The sequence below is a fragment of the Lutra lutra genome, chromosome 17 (assembly GCF_902655055.1).
Source record: "Lutra lutra chromosome 17, mLutLut1.2, whole genome shotgun sequence".
Taxonomy (NCBI): Eukaryota; Metazoa; Chordata; class Mammalia; order Carnivora; family Mustelidae; genus Lutra; species Lutra lutra.
Genome location: NC_062294.1, coordinates 30,359,610 through 30,372,183, shown reverse-complemented (window position 1 = coordinate 30,372,183; position 12,574 = coordinate 30,359,610). Strand labels below are relative to the sequence as shown.

The window sequence follows — 12,574 nt, the reverse complement described above, 5'->3', positions numbered from 1 at the left end:
AAATCCTGTACTTACCCTGTGAGGAGCTCCACTGCATATTTGTGTGGGCTGAAAGTGTTCATTTGTTACATTCAATGTGAATTCAACGAGGACAGAGATTTTGGCGTGTTTTGCCCTTTGTTGTATCCCTCCATTGTAGAAAACTGTTTGACTCCTGGTAGGTGCTCAGTTAACGTTTGCTGAGGGAATAAAGAAATGAAATGTAAATACTTTAAATAGTCCGTCATCTTTGTAACCCTGTTTTGGCATGTTTTCATTAAAATAATAATAATAATAAATACGGGAAGCCTCAGAAAAAGGAGGTGGCTAAGGGTACCCACCGCTCTCAAAAAGCCTGATAGTGGGACTGCCCTAGACATTGCTTAATTATCAGCTAACAGGTTCTTAGCCTAGGGCGGTTCCACTCTCCCACTCCCCACCGCCCCACGCCCCCCTCCACTCCCCAGCCCAGTGGGGGGGGGGGGGGGGGGTGTGGTACTGGCATTTAGTGTCAGGGAGTCATGGGAGGTTAGAAATCCTGCGAAAGCCCCAGGAAAGCCCCAACCGGAAAAAAAAAAAAAAAAAAAAAAAAGCCATCGGCAGCTGGCCGAGAAAGATGACCTGGTTTGCCAGCTCCTAAGGGACCTGATTGTGTCTCCCAGCTCCGCATAGGGTCTGACACGGACTAGGAGAGTCCAATCAACTTCCGCCAAAGAGACTGAAGGGAACAAGGTAGGAAGGAGGGCAAAGAGGTGGGCGGGCGGGATGGCAAGAAGAAGAAAAGGTTGGTGGGAGGGAAAAGGCCTCCCAGGGCTCGAGAGAAACCCAGTCCCTTGCATCTTCGGATGCTTCCACATTGTTTCAGAAAGAGGCTGCTCCAAACTGGGGTAATCTGAAAGCGGCTGGCTGAAAAGAAAGATCCCCCGGAGTGCAGCCAGGAAAAATCCCAGGATGGCTCCCAGACCAGGAGCCAGGGCCTGGCTGGCCGCCGGTGCTCCCCCGAGGAAGTTGAGCAAGTTCGGGTCCCAGCGCCCTCTGGGGAGGGAAGGTGGCCGGGGGCGGCGGGGATCAGCGCGCGCGGGGCTCGCAGGCGAGCCTGACCGCCGCCCACGTGGGCAGGCCGGCTGCATTTCCGCCCGGGCCGCGCTCGCTCCCACCTCCCCGGGCCGCGGCCCCCGCGCCGCCTCCGCGCGCCCGCTAGGTGGCGCCTGCGCTCTAGTGGGCGCCGCTCGGGCGCGGGCGAAAGCCACGGCGGAGCCGGGCGGCAGAGCGAACCCGAGCCCCTGGATTCCGGGGACTGGAGGGCAGCGCCGGCAGCCAAGGTAGGATTCCTGAGCCTCGGGCGTTTCCCTCGAGCCTCTACGGTCGGGGTGGGCAGCGCGGCGGCCGCCGAGCCCCGCGCGCGGTCCGCGCCCAGAACCGGAGAAGTCGGAGCGGCCACACGTGTCGTTGCCTAAGGGGACCCGGAGCCCCGCGGTCTCTAAGCTAGGCCTAGGGGCAGAGCGGAACAGCAGGTCGCCGGCACGCAGACGTCCTCCGCTTAGCCTCTGCCTCCGGAAAGCCTGCCCGAATTCCCCGAACGGCAAGTCCGAAAAGGAGAAAAAGAGTTCCCAAGGCCCAGAGCGACTCCAGCTTTGCAGCCCAGTGCGGATGGGAGCCAGACACCCTTCTCAAACTTGGCGGCACGTTGGGATCCCTTAGGGGGCGTTAAAAAATGCTGGTGCCTCCAGTTCGACCAGCGTCCCCCATCCCTCCCCCAGACTGAAATGTAAGTGGTCTGGGTTGGGGCCTGGGCATTTGGATCTTTAAAAGCTTCCCAGGAGACTGCAATGAGCCATTAAGTTTGAGGACCCTTGATGTAAGGTTGGAGAAAACCCGAGGACGTTTGTTACAGAGCCCGAATGCTGATTCTTCGTCTTCTCAGACCCCCCACCCCACCCCCCACCTCTCCTCCTCCTCCTTCCTGCTTTTGAAGCAGGAAATACCTCTGCCTTTGAGCTGTCAAAGCCAAGATAACAAACCAACAGGGCTGGTTCTGAAAGGGTTAAACTCAGAAGTGGGCCAGGAACAGAAATACACTGAAATGGAATGTGAGAGGAGACTTTTCAGCTACCCTCCTCATTTTAGTAAATGCAGCTGAGGAGTCAGAGTAAGCCCCCCTGTAGGTAATAAAAATGATAATGTATTTGCATAACAGGCAAAGTGGTTACCAGCATGGGCTGGGACTCCCCGGAGCTAGCTCAAGAATTCATGGAACCATGCCTGGCCTCAGTTTCCCCATCTGCAAAATGGGTGTGATGGTATAAACCTCTTAGAGTTGTTGTGGGGATTATTAACAATGAAAGGTCACGTTTCCTGAGGGTATACCTGTCCTAGGTGCTGCGCTAAGTGCTTTCTGTGCATTTTCAGTTTTGACTTCTCATCGTGGCCCACAAGACAGTGCTGTAATTACCCCCATATGGGTAGAAGAAGCTGGGTCTCAGAAAGGTCAAGGAACATGCTCAGGGTTATATAATTAGGCAGATTCTGGGCAGTCTGACTCTAGGGCCCATGTGCAGTAGTAATCTGTTTCCCTCATTGAGAGAATGTAGAGAAAACACTTAGCCCAGGGCAGCTCCTGGTGCATTTTCCATTAACTATGGCTGTCGCTGCCTTTGTCACAACAAAGCACTTTCACTGAATTGACTCATTCGTTCACGATCTATTCGTTATTAAGAGCCTACTATGTGCCAGGCAGCTTCCCAGATGCTAGACCTAAAATGGTGAGTAAGACAGAGGTAAACCGGCTCTCAGCGAATTCACACTCCCATGAATGAGAGAACTGAGAAAAAGTACAGTAGATCCTCACCTTTCGCAGATTCTGTAATCGTGAATTCTCCTGCTCGCTAGAATGTGCGTGTAACCCTCAAATCGATATCCACAGCGCTTCTGTGGTCATGCATGGACATGAGCAGAGTGGCCAGAAATTGGAGCTGAGGTTAACACAAGGCAAAGCTCTGCCTTCGGGTGTTAGCTCTCATACTGTAAGCAAGTGTCCCTTTTGGGGTCTATTTTGTGCCATGTTTTCTGCATTTTTGTGCGCTTTTTTCTGTTGGTGATTTCTCTGTTTGAAATTGTCCCCAAGCATTGCGTTCAAGTGCTGACTAGTGCTCCTAAGCCTAAGAAGGTTGTGATATACCTTACTGAGAAAACATGTATTTGATAAGCTGTGTTCAGGCATGAGTCGTCATGATTTTGGCTGTGAGTTCAATATGATTAAATCAACGGTGTATATTAAATTAGGTGTCTTTAAACAGAAACACACATAACACAAGTTTAGGTATTGATCTGTTGATGAAAATATGACCAGAGGCTCCCAGAAACCTAACTTTAGGTTTTCCCTGGGAGCAATGGTTCCATATTTGCTAATTCCATATCCATGGCAACTTTATAGAACATAGCTGCTATGAAGAGTGAGAACTGACTGCAGTTAGACTTTACCCCACATGCAATGAAAGAATCAAGGTGCAGAGGCGTACAGAAAGGGGCTGCCTTAGATTGGTGTCAGAAAGGTTGGAAGCGGCCAGGGATGGAGTGGGTGGATGAGGAAAAAGTGTTTCAGGCAATGAAAGTAGCATGTGCAAAGGCCCAGAGGTCACCAATGGCTTGGCAAGGTCGGGAAACTCAAGGAGAGCCAGTGTGCAGGGAGTGTAGTGGGCAAAGAGAACAGAATTGCAGCAATAATAATAATATGCTGGAAACAGAGGCTGGGGCTAGGTGGCACTGTGTGTTTTGTGGGGAGCCCTCATTTCATCCGATTAACACAGTAGTCCTGGCAGGCTGGGCTGGATGGTTTCCCCCTCTCACAGATGAAATTGATGCCCTGTGTGGTTAAATACCTTATCCAAAGTTACACACCTGGTAAGCAGCAAATCTGACCTCTAGTATCTCCCTCTTAATGTAACGCTGAACAGACATTTGAGTATTGATCCGAGATCTTAGAACATAGTCCTGGGCTAGAGATTTGGTTTGGCCTGGGGAGGAGTCGTAATAAGTGCTACAGAAGCCATCAAGCATGGGTAAAACTACTTGGGACAGGGCACGGAGTGTGGAGAAGAAAAGTCCTCATGCCCTTTAAAAATAAAAATAGTCCTGATATAAAACCATTAATGCCTCAGTGACAGAGTCCCAGTTGCCTGCAGGGGCAGAATGAGTAGTGAGGCTGGGCACAAAAGTGTAGAAAAAGGAAGTGTGAAGGTCTGACCCAAATGCCCCCAGAATACTAGGTCTGGCATGGGTCTCCCCATCCATGGGGCAGCCAGTCTCAGTCTGCCTCTTGTCCCTGAAGGACAGCGATCTTAAGCAAGGCTCAGCAAACCTTTTCCTATAAAGGACCAGATAGGAAATATTTTGAGCTTTGTGGACCATATGGTTTCAGGTGGCATCTTCTCACCTCTGTGGCTGTAGAAGAACAGCAGCCTCAGGCATGGAAATGAGTGCGTTCCAATAAAACTTTATGTAGACCTTTATTTAAGGACACTGAAATTTGGATTTCATATGACTTTAATGGGTCACAATATGTTATTCTTCTTTTGATTTTTTAAAAAACGTTAAAAAATGTGGGGCACCTGGTTAGGGGTCTGCTTTACAACTCAGATCAAGATCCCGGGGTCCTGGGATCAAGCCACGCATAGGGCTCCTTGCTCAGTGGGGAGTCTGCTTCTCCATCTCCCTCTGCCCCTCCCCTTGCTGGTACACTCTCTCTCTTTCTCAAATAAATAAATAAGATCTTTTTTAAAAAAACTTAAAAATATAAACTCAGCTCATAGTTGCACAAAAACAGGCTGTGGGTGGGTGGGCTGTGGTCCATGGGCTATAGTTTGCTGCCTGTTTATCTAGAATCATGAGACCTGAGGGCCATAAGAATACTAAATGTCTATCTAGCTAAATCTTTACTTGACCCATGAATCCCCATCCGCTGTTCTCAGCTGTTTCTTGGGTTCCCCCAATAAAATGGAAATCACTCACTGGGTAACTCATCCCATTGCTAGAAGTTTGAACTATACCTAGTTGGGGCTTCCCCAAAACCAGATCATGAGACAAGAATTTGGGTGTCAGGGGGCACCTGGGTGGCTCAGTGGGTTAGGCCTCTGCCTTCGGCTCAGGTCATGATCTCAGGGTCGTGGGATAGAGCCCCACATCAGTCTCTCTGCTCAGCAGGGAGCCTGCTTCCTAATTCTCTAGGCCTACTTGTGATCTCTCTCTCTGTCAAATAAATAAATTTTAAAAGTCTAAAAAAAAAAAAAAAAAAGAATTTGAGTGTCAGGACTTCACTGGGGAAGTGATCCCAGAGAGCCCAGTGAGAGTGATATGGCCCCTGGGAAAGGAGGAAAACCAATGAAGGATGTGTTGGTGAGTGAGTTAGCGCCAGTGCAATGGCTCAGTCTCGCCGGGAAACCCTTGGAGAGGTTGTGTGTCCCCTGAAGAGGCTAGGGAGCTGGGGTATTTCCCTGCCTCCTCAAGGCCTCCCCACTTCGGCACTCTGTCCTGGGTCCACAGCCCCTCCCACCCTCCGCCAGAAAATGCCTTGCCAGGGAAAGGGCGCAACTAGAAACTGTCTGCAGGTGGCCTCCGGGGAGCGCTGATGAGCACAGGTGCCCTACAAAGTGTTTTCTGATTTGGGTTTTTAAGCGTGCACTGCATACCCCTGAGGACCTCTTGAGACGATCTGGCATGGCATGAAGTCTCAGACTAGGAAAAGTATTCGCTTTGTAAACTGTCTCTCTGATCGTGCCCTGCTGCTGTCTCTCCCCAGCCCAGGAGCCCCAGCCACACTGGCCTGGTACTTCCTGGAAAAGAGGTCTAGCAAAGGACTAGACTGGCTTGTCTCTCTTTCTTATGGAAAAGACAGAAGTCCTCAAATTCTGGGCACTGAACAGACAAGAGCGGTCAGCTAAAATTTAAGAACACTGTTTTGTTTATTCGTACAGTTTCCACCTATACAGGGCAAGTGTTTCTGGCTCCGCATTCACAATAGTAATATAAGGTGTTTTCTTTAAAATACATATACAAGGGTACCCAGGTGACTCAGTCGGTTAAGCATCTGCCTTCGGCTCAGGTCATGTTCTGGGGGTCCTGGGATCGAGCACCACATCCTTGGGGCTCCCTGCTCAGCGGAGAGTCTGCTTCTCTCTCTCCCTCTGCCCCTCCCCCTCTCGTGCTGTCTTTCTCAAATACATAAATCTTTAAAAAATGATAAAATAAAATACATTTGCATAATGCATCTACTTAAAGAAAAATATGATAAAAATGATAGTGGCCGTTTACTGAGCACTTACTAGGCACTTGACAGTTATTTGAAGCCCCCAGACATGCATAATTTAATTACTTCTCACCACAGTTGCATGGGTTCAGTCCTACTTGACGTAGGTACTATTATTAGCTGAGAAAACAGGCATAGGGAAGTTCAGTAACTTGCCCAAAGTTACATAGCCGGGGGGTGCCTGGGTGGCTCAGTGGGTTAAAGCCTCTGCCTTCAGCTCGGGTCATGATCTCAGGGTCCTGGGATCGAGCCCCGCATCGGGCTCTCTGCTCGGTGGGGAGCCTGCTTCCCTCTCTCTCTCTCTGCCTGCCTCTCTGCCTCCTTGTGATCTCTCTCTCTCTGTCAAATAAATAAAATCTTTAAAAAAAAAAGTTATATAGCCGGTAAGTGACAGAACTGGAAAGTAAACCCAGATTGTCCTGCTCCACTTTTTTTTTTTTAAGATTTTATTTATTTGAGAGGGCACGAGCACACTCAAGCATGAGCTGGGGGGAGGGGCAGAGGGAGAGGGAGAAGCAGGCTGCCCGCTGAGCTGGGAGCCCCAAGGATGCGGGGCTCCATCCCAGGGTCCTGACCCGAGCCATAAAGCAAATGCTTAACCAACCGACCGAGCCTCCCAGGCCACCCACAGTTTGTGTTCTTTTTTTAAAAAAAAATTTTTTTTTAGATTTTTTTTTATTTATTTCTTTGACAGAGACAGATCAGAAGTAGGCAGAGAGGAAGGCAGAGAGAGGAGGAAGCAGGCTCCCTGCTGAGCAGAGAGCCCAATGTGGGACTCGATCCCAGAACCCCGAGATCATGACCTGAGCCGAAGGCAGAGGCTTTAACCCACTGAGCCACCCAGGCGCCCCCACAGTTTGTGTTCTTAATGGCAGGATGACACTGCTTCTCACAAATGTGACAAAAGAAAAAAAAGAGAAAAAAAGTGAAATTATTATTTTGGCTTACTGATGGGAGAGGAAGCTTCCCGTAAGAGGTTCCTCCTTCTCACCCAGTTGAAATCGGTCTCCCTGAGTCAACCGCTCCTTGATTGTCATACTTTCTTCTGGAGCCTCAGAGAACAAATCTGTCCCCTTTTCATCCCTACAGGCCTTCAGCTCTCTGATGACAGAGAACCTGCTGGCCCTCCCAGATCTTCCCTGTTCTAGGTTAAATATTGCCAGTTCCTTCTGCTTATGCCCTCGTGTGTTCTCAGCATCTTCCCCCAAGCAAAGGGCCCCTTTCTTCCCTCTTCTTGTGTGTCCCAGAACTTCCAAAGTTGTTTTTGTTGTTCTACCTTTTTATTTTTTTTAAGGGCCCCTAGTTCATTCTGGGCTTAGAGTGGATGGCTATGGTTGGGGTGATGGGTGAGGCAGAGAGAAGCTAGATAGTGTTGTCCAGAGGGAGACTGTCACTCAGAGAAAGCTCCCCAGGGCCAGCATCATGGGGTGGGGGGCGGAAGTGGAGGCTGGTCAGGCTCTTTCTTTGCAGGCCAGAGATGGAGCTAATCAGGCCGAAAGGGACACACTAACCAAATTCACAGGAGCCTGGTAGGGAAGCCAGACCACAAATATATTAAATCACAATGGGACAAGCACTGTGAGGCAGCCTGAAAACTTTATGTCAGCCTGTCAGCACATTCTTTCATCGGTAGGGAAGCCCACATAGGAAGCCAAATTCTAGTGAGAAGGTTGGTATTCACAGGCCCAAGACGAGGTAAGCAAGAGGAATGAGTTTATAGCCAGGACAGGCCAAGGTACTTGTATCCTCTGAAGGATAGAAAGGTCCATGGCGGCAGCCGTGCTGACCTTAGTCCCCTCATCCCTGTGCTCATGGTGGACGTGACTGAAATCAGTGACCAAATCTTTGCCTTCCTACTGCTCCCGGGACCAACCTTAAGATCCTTATCAGGAAGGCACCTGGGTGGCTCAGTCGGTTAAGTGTCTGCCTTTGGCTGGGGTCATCATCCCAGGATCCTGGGATTGAGTCCTGCATTGGGCTCCTTCCTCAGTGGAGAGCTTGCTTCTCCCTCTACCCTTCCCCCATGCCCATGATCTCTCTCCCTCTCACTGTCTTTCTCAAATAAAATACTTTTTAAAACGATCCTTATCAGGGGCACCTGGGTGGCTCAGTGGGTTAAGCCTCTGCTTTCGGCTCGGGTCATGATCTCAGGGTCCTGGGATCGAGCCCCACATCGGGCTCTCTGCTTGGCAGGGAGCCTGCTTCCTCCTCTCTCTCTCTGCCTGCCTCTCTGCCTACTTGTGGTCTCTCTCTGTCAAATAAATAAAGAAAATCTTTAAAAAAAAAAAAAAAGATCCTTATCAAGAGGGGATTCCAGGAGGCTGGGCCCTCTGAGCTGTCTGTAATGTTCAAGAGTTTCCAGAAATCCCAATGCTCTGGACAATGGGAGATAAGATAGACTCTCAAAGACTTCTCTTTTGTATCATTTTTGCTGAGCTCCTCACGCTTGATCATCCCTGTCTACCTAATATTCCTTTGGCTTATGTTAATACACTTCGCCTTTTTTTTTTTTCCTTCTCATTGTCAAGTCTTGATTTGATTTCCAGACCTTGCTCTTCCTGCTTTGTCCAGAGGCACATCCTGTCCTGTCTTAAGAACTTTTGCAGATCAGTAATTACAGATACTGTGTGTGGATTCCACTGATAAACGCTCCCCACATTTGGCGGTGACTTGCTGTGTACCTTCCAATAATAACCTCTTGCAGCGGAGAAGCGGCTATCTGGAAGCTCTGTTCTGGAATTGGCAGGATCACCATGTTACACTGTTGGTACTGTTATCACTTGTCCATGCCTGAGGCTAGATGGGTCCTGGAAAGGCAGCTAGAGCACCAAACCCAAGAGATCATTGAGTTTGCTGTTACGAGCTTTGGTTATACTCCTCTGAGTGTTGGGAGACATATTTTTGCCGGCTTTTAGAAATGTACATTTTGGGACACCTGGTGTGGCTCAGTCTGTTAGGCATCTGCCTTTAGTTCCGGTCATGGACCCAGGGTCCTGGGATCGAGCCCCACATGGGGCTCCCTGCTCGGCGGGGAGCCTGCTTCTCCCTCTCCCTCTGCTTGTGATCTCTCACTCGCACACTCTCTCTCTTTGACAAATAAATAAAATCTTAAAAAAAAATGTACGTTTTGTCCAGGGCCTCTCCTCCCTCCCATCTGAAGAAACTTGACTTCCCTAAAAGGGAGACAAAATGCATATGGAGAATCCGTGGCACCTGGGGCCACTGCGGGAGGCCTTCTTGAGATCCTCCAGAGGAAAAGTGGGCCCTGCCCTCAGGGGCAGCCTCGCTGCCCGGTCTGAGAGTGGAGATCCAGTTCTCATACTAGGAAGGCTGCCAGTCTGATGAGAGAAGAGCCATCCCTAGCCTCAGGAAGTCCGATGGAGGAGAGGCATATACAGTGTCCTTGGTGTGAACGATTTCCCCAACCCTGAAGATATCACTGTATCTGTGGCTTCTCTTGGGTTGGTCAACAGGCAGGGAAGGGGGCCCGCTTCATTCACAGCTCTGATAGACTTGTGCAAAGTCACAACAGAGGGCCACGGCTTCTGAGGGTCGGCCTGGGGATTGGATTGGATTGGATTTTATTTTATTTTATTTTATTTATTTATTTTTTGAGAGAGAGAAATAGCGAGAGAAAGCACAGGAGCAAGGAGGAGAGGAAGAAGAAGGAGACTGGATCCTAGGACCCTGGGAGCATGACCTGAGCTTAAGGCAGATGCTTAACCGACTAAGCCACCCACGCATGCCCATTTCTTAAATAGACCTTTTTAGACCAGTTTAGACTGACAGAAAAATCGAGATGATATCCCAGAGAGTTCCCATATACCCCACGCCCAGTCCCCCCATTACTGAGATGAACACATGTGCTATGGTACGTTTGTTACAGTCAACAAACCAATATTAATACATTCTTAGTATTCAGATTTTCTCGGTGTTTACCTCCTGTCCTTTCTCCATGCCAAGACCTCTGCCAGTATCTGGTATCCTGTTTTCTTGTCACAACATCTTAGGTATTTGCTGGCTGTGACGGTGGAGCGGATTTTCCTTGTTTCTGATGACCTTCCCAGTTTTGAGGAGGACTGGGCAGGTATGTTGTAGAATACCCCTCTGGTGGAATCTGCCTGATGTTTTTCTCAGAATGGGACTGGAATTAATGGGGTTTGGAGAAGAAAGCCTCAAGAAGTAAAGAGCCATTTTCGTCACATCATGGCAGGCACCCCCGATATCACCACAACCTACCGCTGTTGACCCTAAGCTCGATCATCCAACTGAGGTAGTGTGTGTCAGGGGTCTTCACTGTCACGTTACTGTTCCCCCGTTCCATCCTGTTCCATACTGTTCTCTTGGAAGGCAGTCCTTACACACAGCACACGCTTGAGGGACTGAGGAATTCTGTTCTCCCTTCTTTGGGCACTGTATCTACAGCCCTTTTTTGGAACTTTTCTGCACGGGTAATTTGACTCTTTTCTCCCATTTATTCATTTCTCTTTTTCGTTTGTTTGTTTGTTTTGTTTTGTTTTAAATAATAGCAGGGACCCATGGGTTTTACTTTGTACTCCAGGTCATAATCCAATACTGCCTTATCTTGTTGCTCAGATCATTCTATCTCTGGCCCCTGGGAATGGAATTTGTGAGTTTGGATTTTTTTAAGATTTTATTTATTTATTGAGGGGGGGAGCACACAAGTGGGAGAAGCAGACTCCCTGCTGAGCAGGGAAGCCCATGCCCACCGCCACCCCTGCTCCCCCATCCCCACACCAGGGGATCTTAACCTGAGCCTAAGGCGGAGGAACGCTTAGCCAACTGAGCCACCCAGGCACTCTTGCAATTTGTGTTTTGTAACCAGCTCCTGCGGCATTTCTTGTACGTATGAGAGTTCAAGTCCCACGTAGATCTGGGTTCCTGGCCCCAGCTCTCCAGCTGACTGGCCCTGGGCGTGCTCTTGGCAAGGCCCTGAGCCAGTGGGGCCTCCGTGCTCTCAGCAGAGAGTGGAGCTAATGCTGTTACCCAGCACATGAGGTTATTGAGTAAGAGGCGCCTCGTAAGTCCTCTGTGCATAGACATTGTTGTTAATGTTAGCTTGGCATTCACATTCCTTCTGGATCGGCCCCTGGAGGTTACACACCGAGGCCAAATATGCCTTCCCAATGCTCACCTTCCAAGACCACGGCCCTGTGTGACCCAGATTCCAGTACCTTGTCCCCATCTCCCCCTGTTACCTCCTCTTCCTGGTGAACCAGCATCATCTCCCACCTTCTGTCTCTCAGTCACACCACACGCCAGACAGACAGACGACCCATCTGAAGTGCCCTCTGCCAGTTCACACAGACACACATCCTCATTCCTTTCAAGCCCCCTAAAGCACCACTTCCTCTGTGACACCACCCGACAGCCAGACACAAAGTCCCCTCTCTTCCTGTCAGCTGACGGAGGGCCCCCTGTACCCAGTCTTGCCTCATAGCCCTTATCCCTTTAGACCATGCTAGGGAGCAAGTGGACTGTCCTCCCTGAGCACTCCTCATCTCCGTCCATCTTTCTGTCCCGCCTGCCCACGAGGGGCTCCCCACGCCAGCTTGTGGTCTTACCTGCACCTCTGTAAGTTCCGACAAGACAAAGGGCGTAGGGGGAAGGACATATCCTGGGTGCTGACTGGGCTTAACTGGACAGACAGCCTGTGAGGGCAGAACTTATCAGAGGTCGAGAGGCTGACCTGGGGTCGTGTGTATATGTGTGTGTGTGTGTGTGTGTGTGTACACTCATCATATCACGGCAGGGAAGGGGGTTAATATATATATTAATTATGCGAAACTATACATGACACAAACTTGGCCATTTTAACCATTTTAAAATGTTATAGTTCGGTGACATCAAGTACCTTTACATGGTCGTAGAACCAACCATCACCACCACCCATCTCTAGAGCTTTTTCATCTTCTGAAACTCATGAAACAATGAGTTTAGTTGTTGCCTTAGTTTTCATTTCCTCCGCGATCCCTCCTTCCGCCAGCCTCGGACACCCATCTTTCTCCTTTCCATCTCTACGATTTTGACGGCGCCCTAGGTACCCTGTACCCATGGTATTGTGTGGTATTTTTTCTTCTGTGACAGGCTTCCTTCGCTGGGTATGATGTCTCTAAGGTTCATCCATGTTTGTAGCAGGTGTCAGAATGTCCTCCTTTTTAAAGACAGAATAGTATCCTATTGTATGCTTATATGGCATCTGGTTTATACATTTGTCTGTCTGTGGACACTTGGGTTGCTCCCACGTTTTGGCCATGGTGAATAATACTGCGA

The 12,574-nt window shown here is 49.5% G+C and overlaps 1 protein-coding gene across 1 annotated transcript in view; it reads left to right on the top strand.

Moving 5' to 3' along the window:
• The first annotated feature begins 1,205 nt into the window (after window positions 1-1,205).
• Window positions 1,206-12,574, top strand: part of CHD9 (chromodomain helicase DNA binding protein 9) — a 222,631-nt gene continuing 211,262 nt past the window's right edge. Inside the window, exon 1 of the mRNA XM_047711790.1 lies at window positions 1,206-1,301. The gene's annotated coding sequence lies outside the window, so the exon portion shown is untranslated. The remainder of the gene's footprint in view (window positions 1,302-12,574) is intronic.